At 44.0% G+C, this 7,290-nt stretch overlaps 1 pseudogene; it reads left to right on the top strand.

The window, feature by feature from the left end:
* The first annotated feature begins 1,916 nt into the window (after positions 1-1,916).
* Positions 1,917-7,290, top strand: part of LOC122449271 — a 15,705-nt pseudogene continuing 10,331 nt past the window's right edge.

Genomic DNA, 7,290 nt, shown 5'->3' with positions numbered 1-7,290 from the left:
TCAGGAATGAAGAAAAAAAGGTGTTATCTTCCTTTAGTGAGATAAGAGGGGAATTATTTCTGCAGGGGATGTTCATTCAGGGTTTGGTGGGATCCCCAAGTCTTTTAGAATTTTTAATCCCAATTTAGCCTCCAATGGAGTTAAAGTTTAAAAACCAATGCCAAAGTAGATCAAGTGTACCTGCTGTCATCTCTGCTGGTTCCCCCAAATCCCCAGCTTCTTTAACTTTGGACAATCTTTGAATTCACAAGGGATTCTAAGGAGAATTTTTTTTTTTCCAGTTTCTGTCTCTGGTGTGTATGCACACATCCACATCTTAACTCTCATCCTTGGAAACAGGGGGAAACTGGTCTTTAAATATATCCTTTGCCCTCCTTTCATCCCATTGCTACAATGACTGATGCTCTGATACACTAGGAAAAATCTGTACTCTTGAATTATTGACAAATGACTCTCCAGGGTCATTGATAACTTTTCTACTGGAAGCCCAATCTTCCAGTTCAGGATGAAGCAACTAGTTAAAAAAAAATGAAGACCTGAATTTTTGTATTTAAAAAGAAAAGATCTGCACCCTGAGGGGCATTCACTTTCTAGTAGTGGCTCCTGGCCCCAGAAATAAAGCCTTCTGCTGAAAGAATAGAACATTGATAAGTAGCTCCCAGTCACATACTCTCTTCTCAGAGAAAGGACAAAGTAGGTGTCCTGGAACCTCTTCAGTAATTGGTGCTCAGAACACAGGAGAGTTACATGTGAGAAAATGAGATTTAAACATTATCTCACACAAGATTTTTGTTCTTTGCAGTAGCAGTAGCAATATTAGTCGCTCAGTCATGTCCAACTCTTTGCGATCTTACAAACTATAGGCTGCCAGGCTCCTCTGTCCATGGGATTCTCCAGGCAAGAATACTGGAGTGGGTTGCCATTCCCTTCTCCAGAGGATCTTCCTGACCCAGGGATAGAACCCAGGTGGCCTGCTTTGTAGGCAGATTCTTTACCATCTGAGCTACAGGGAAGATCTTTGTTCTTTGCAGGCCCTCAACAAATTGGATGATGTCCACCCACACTGGGAAAAGCAAACTACTTTACAAAGTCCACATCCAATTCTAATCTCATCTGGAAACAACACACACACAGACACAACCAGAAAGAATGTCTAATCTGCTCACCCAGTAACCAGTCAAGTTGACACATAAAATTAACCAGCTCACTAATTTTTCTAATTCATTTTTATCATGTTAAAATTATAGGAATTATATGTTACATAGTATTAGAAGACATTGTGCAACAAATGATACTTCATACACTTTCATCTTCTTAGTATATTTAGAAAAGTGTCATTTTGGCCATATTGCACCCAACTTCTGAAAGTCAGCATCAGTGAATAACCACTCTGTGATCACCCCTCTGACTGACCACCTCAGTGATTTCAGATTTGTTGAGCCATGTCCTCTAACATGACCTAATAGGACAGTCTGTCCACATTCACTTACTTCAGCTGGTGGACACAGGCCAGGGGAGAGCATGCCAGTGTTGCTGCCTCAGGGAGCCCTCAGTGTGGTCCTCACTGGGGAAAAGAGGATACTTTACTCCCTCCTCTTGATAGCACATTTGTAAGGAAATGAGACAAGGTGGGTCTGTAAAATTACATTGCTCAGGAAGCCTAGTTTTCCAAAGGATGGGTTAGTTTGAAGAAACATGAGAACAGCTTCCAGGAGAAGAGCTGAGACAGAAATAAAATGCACTCACTGACCCACCAGGCTCAGGCACAAAAGCCTTGTCGCTTCCCAAAGGCTCTATGTAGACACCTCTTATTGGTCTATAATTTCTCTCCTCCTTTCCTGTCCAAACTCCACCCCCTAGAATTTAACTTTCATTTCCCCTCATCTTCTACTTCGGATCATCATAGTGGAGGTCAGGCCCCCTGGTGAGGTGAGTGAATCCTGAACACATCTGCCCAGGGCCTGTCTTCACCCTTCTCCAAGGAATCACAACTTCTCTGTTAGGATGTGAGGCTAGCTGAGTGGTTTGTAGAGGGCAGAGTCTGAGAGACACAGAAGAAAAAAATGAAATCTGCTTGAGTGAGTTTAATTAGATGTCTGGAAGCTGTTCTAAAGGGGGAAATGGCCCAGCCTGCAGGCTTCCTGCTGAGAGCGCTGACTGAAGATCAGTCTGGGAACCCAGGTGTCCTGCTTTGTAGGCAGATTCTTTACCATCTGAGCTACAGGGAAGATCTTTGTTCTTTGCAGGCCCTCAACAAATTGGATGATGTCCACCCACACTGGGAAAAGCAAACTACTTTACAAAGTCCACATCCAATTCTAATCTCATCTGGAAACAACACACACACAGACACAACCAGAAAGAATGTCTAATCTGCTCACCCAGTAACCAGTCAAGTTGACACATAAAATTAACCAGCTCACTAATTTTTCTAATTCATTTTTATCATGTTAAAATTATAGGAATTATATGTTACATAGTATTAGAAGACATTGTGCAACAAATGATACTTCATACACTTTCATCTTCTTAGTATATTTAGAAAAGTGTCATTTTGGCCATATTGCACCCAACTTCTGAAAGTCAGCATCAGTGAATAACCACTCTGTGATCACCCCTCTGACTGACCACCTCAGTGATTTCAGATTTGTTGAGCCATGTCCTCTAACATGACCTAATAGGACAGTCTGTCCACATTCACTTACTTCAGCTGGTGGACACAGGCCAGGGGAGAGCATGCCAGTGTTGCTGCCTCAGGGAGCCCTCAGTGTGGTCCTCACTGGGGAAAAGAGGATACTTTACTCCCTCCTCTTGATAGCACATTTGTAAGGAAATGAGACAAGGTGGGTCTGTAAAATTACATTGCTCAGGAAGCCTAGTTTTCCAAAGGATGGGTTAGTTTGAAGAAACATGAGAACAGCTTCCAGGAGAAGAGCTGAGACAGAAATAAAATGCACTCACTGACCCACCAGGCTCAGGCACAAAAGCCTTGTCGCTTCCCAAAGGCTCTATGTAGACACCTCTTATTGGTCTATAATTTCTCTCCTCCTTTCCTGTCCAAACTCCACCCCCTAGAATTTAACTTTCATTTCCCCTCATCTTCTACTTCGGATCATCATAGTGGAGGTCAGGCCCCCTGGTGAGGTGAGTGAATCCTGAACACATCTGCCCAGGGCCTGTCTTCACCCTTCTCCAAGGAATCACAACTTCTCTGTTAGGATGTGAGGCTAGCTGAGTGGTTTGTAGAGGGCAGAGTCTGAGAGACACAGAAGAAAAAAATGAAATCTGCTTGAGTGAGTTTAATTAGATGTCTGGAAGCTGTTCTAAAGGGGGAAATGGCCCAGCCTGCAGGCTTCCTGCTGAGAGCGCTGACTGAAGATCAGTCTGGGGGAGGGGAAGTCTTAGGAGAAGGGGGATTGGAAGAAGAGAAAGGCTTGGTTTGTTCCTTGGAGGGACTATTTATTTCTCAAGACTAAAATTTACCCACAACTCCTTCACATTCTGTTAAGTTTCAGTTGCAGCCTGCTGAGGTCAGTCAGGATCCCTGATTTTTCAAGAGGTAGAAAATCCCTTCTATCAACAAGAACAAACGCCAAGGGGTCTTTGAGTCCTGTTATTTTAATTTCTATCAGGGTAATACTGTAGTATTTCTGCATGACCGTATCAATAAATTCTCATTCCATAGGCCTGTCTATGCTCAGGAGCCTGATGATGTGAGAGCTGGTAGGCTCTCCTCTGTGGTATTCACTGGTCCAGACATGGAACTACTGCACTTCCTTACATCCCTATCCTGCTCAAGCTTCTCTGTGAGCCAGATCTGCCACTCAGAACCAGCTCAGCTGAGAGATCAGGAGCAAGATGAGCACCTGGGAAGAATTTCTAAAAGTGACATCTGGAAGCATCTAACTTCTAGTAACAGTGACATCTAACTTTCACTTTTAAAATCTTCTTACTTGATTGGTGTTCATGATATAAAAAGATGTCAGAGAAGTATTATTATATCCACATCATTAAACCTGAAAGGGAAATAAGTTAGAGCAGCCTCTGCATTTATTTCCCTTCCTCCTTATAGAATGTCCAGCTGTACCCACTGTACTCGGGCACAGAATGTGAAATTGAAAAGTGTCAGTCACTTAGTCAAGTCCAGTTCTTTGCGATTCTATGGACTGTAGCCTACCAGGCTCCTCTGTCCATGGAATTCTTCAGGCAAGAATACTAGAATGTGTTGTCATTCCCTTCTCAAGGGATCTTCCCAACCCAGTGACTCAAGTACAGACGCAAGTCAAATCTTTTTCCTCACCAGGAGTTACCCCTTTCTGATCAAATCTTTCTTCATCAAAGCTGACTTTGGAGATTATCATCTCTGCTACATATTCCTCATTCCCTCTCAACCATAATTGGTTTTAGACCCTTGTCTTCTGAGCTCATACAGCTCACCTCTGTCAGGCCAGTTACTATAGGGTCTTAGAACTGATTTGTTAGTTTAATGTTTCGGGTTTTATTTTACTAGTATTGCAAGGAATTTATATTAAATAATAGTAGATGACTACCTTGGAAATAAACAAAGCACAATTTCACTTTACAGTTCTATTTAGGAAAAAAGACTCTTTCCGTACAATATCCATAATTTGTGGTTTTACTGTACTTAGCAGAAACAGTTCTACTGCAATCACAAAAGAAGAAAATTCTGTCTATAAATTTCCTGTTTGAACTTTATATGTGTACACTTATATACACACATAACCAAAACCAAAACAGTCAAAAAAAAAAAAAAAGAAGAAGAAGAAGAAAGTAGAAGAGGTTGATCTGGTGAGCAAAGGAAAGCAAAAATGATATCAACCAGTTAAAAACAAAACTAAAACATAAGCTGAGAAACAAAACTAAAGCAATATGCCAGCTGGGAAATAAAGCAATGAAAACAAAACAGACTAATAACAGAAAAAGAGAGAAAAGGAAGAAAGAAAGAAAGAAAAGAAAAGTTAAATAGAAGTAGGTAAAGGAGATTTGTATATACTAAAGAATAACTACAACAGGAAAAGAATAAGAAAAGCAAACAAAAAAATAGATGTAGAAAAATAATAATAACAATTTTTTTTAATTTAAAAAAATGGGGGGAAAAACCTTCACAACTGCAAAAGGCCAATGTAGAGGCAGTCATACTTAAAGGAAATAAGAAGTCTGATTAACAACAACAAAAAATTCTCAAAAGTGTAAACAGATTTAATACCATTAATAAAATCAACAACTACAGCAACAGAGGGAAGAAAAGGAAAAGAGAAAAAAAGTCCAGAAACAATGACAGAACAAGTTAAAATATAAGAATAATAAATGCTTTTCTTGGATCTCACCTGTTAGTGTCTTTTCCTTCGCTGTGAGTCATAGTCCACCTCACCTCCCTAGGATGCCCTCCAATACTGGGCTAGTCTCTAGATCTGTTGTGGGACAGCTCAGATTCTAATCTGGCCCTACTCCTGCATTTTCTTGCCTCTAATGCCTGCATCTGCCCATGCTAGCGCGTTTTCTTTTGCAGGCCCTCTCGTTGTCCTTATATATATTCCACAGGCACAAAGTCTGCCTAGTTGATCACGTGAATTTAATCTGCAGCATGTACCACTGGTGGGAAGGTTCTGGGTTCTCTTCCTTAGCCACACTACCCCTGGATTTCAACTGTGGTTTTATCTCCACCTCTGCATGTGAGTGGTCTATAGAGGTTTGCTCCTGAGGCTGCTCTGGAGGTCTTGGGTTTGCCCCAGGGAGGACCTGGTATGGAGGCGGTGCAGCTGCTTGGATCTCAGGGGCCCTGGCAGTAGCAGGTACTAAAGGGAACCAGCGGCTAGGACAACAGGGAATATGGGGCCCTCAGGGTTTTTCCTAGCCTCTGGCTGCTCTGTCCAAGTGGGGGTCATTCGAGGGGGTGGCACAGGAGCTTGGGCCCATGGCAATGCTGGATACATAGAGGTGCTAGTGGCAACTGTCACAGAAGATGTGGTGCTATTAGGGTTTGGCCAGGTTCCTCTCTCCACGGAGTTCTCCAGGCAAGAATACTGGAGTGGGTTGCCATTCCCTTCTCCAGGGGATCTTCCTGAACCAGGGATCAAACCCAGGTCTCCTGCAATATAGGCAGATTCTTTACTGTCTGAGCCACCAGCATGGCCCACAACTTGCTTCTGGCAGCTCTGCCCCAGTGAGGATTGAGCATGGAGGCGACACAGCTGTTTGGATCATGGGAACTCTGGCGGCGTCAAGGGCACAGGGACACCAACTGCCTCAGCCGCAAGAGCTATAGTCCTATTAGAGTCTTTTCCTAGCCTCTAAGAGAAGTCGCTCAGTCATTTCCTGCTCTTTGTGACCCCAGGGACCGTAGCCTACCAGGTTCCTCCATCCATGGGATTTTCCAGGCAAGAGTACTGGTGTGGGTTGGCATTTCTTTCTCCAGGGGATCTTCCCCACCCAGGGATCGAATCCAGATCTCCCATATTGCAGGCAGACACTTTACTGTCTGAGCCACCAGGGAAGCCTCTGGCAGCTGGCAATTAGAGGGCCTCTTTGGCTAGGCCTTCTCTGTTGCTTGACCCACTCAGGCATTTGCAGAACTCCCCCCACCACTCCCCAGCTCCAGTTGGGGTCCTTCTCTGTTTCTTGGTACCTCTGGTACTTACACGACCCTCCCTCACTTTGGAGGCCTTTTCTGTTTCTCAGCACATCAAGCACTTAAACGGCCACCCTGACTGGGGTCCTTCTCTGTTGCTTGGTGCGTCAGGCACTTAAAGGGCCACTCTCTCTGGGATCTTTCTGTCTCTGTCTCTGTCTCTGGACAGGGTCCCCCTGTCCAGTGATGATGTGCGGGGGAGAGACAGGCTATGGAGATGGCTCTGTCTCCTGTGTGTGACTCAGCAGTATCACCCTGACTCCATGTTTGCTTGGCTTTCCTTCACAAACATTTCCCACTGCATCTCCTCCCACAGGTCCCCTTGGGCTGTCTCCCTGCAGTCAATAGCAAACCTTGCTCTGGGATTGCTTTCCAATCTCTATGCTCCAGCTCCCAGCTGCTGCACTTTCTAGGGGACTTGTGTCCCTGTCCAGAGTACATATGGCTGCAGCAAGGGTTGTCTGTGTGATTATCATTCCATTTAGACTGCCACAGATCAGCTGCTTCACTCTCCAACAGCCTCAAGTGCTTCACCTCTTCCCATACAGTTGTCCTGATGTGGGGATCTGACCCCTGCTTCAGTTTCTCCACCCTCCAGAGGTAAATCCAGTCCTACTCTCCTCTTTTTCACCCTCCTTCCT

The sequence above is a fragment of the Cervus canadensis genome, chromosome 11 (genome assembly GCF_019320065.1).
Source record: "Cervus canadensis isolate Bull #8, Minnesota chromosome 11, ASM1932006v1, whole genome shotgun sequence".
NCBI lineage: Eukaryota > Metazoa > Chordata > Mammalia > Artiodactyla > Cervidae > Cervus > Cervus canadensis.
Note: the sequence above shows the minus strand (reverse complement) of the source record. Positions and strands in the feature narration are given on the sequence as shown.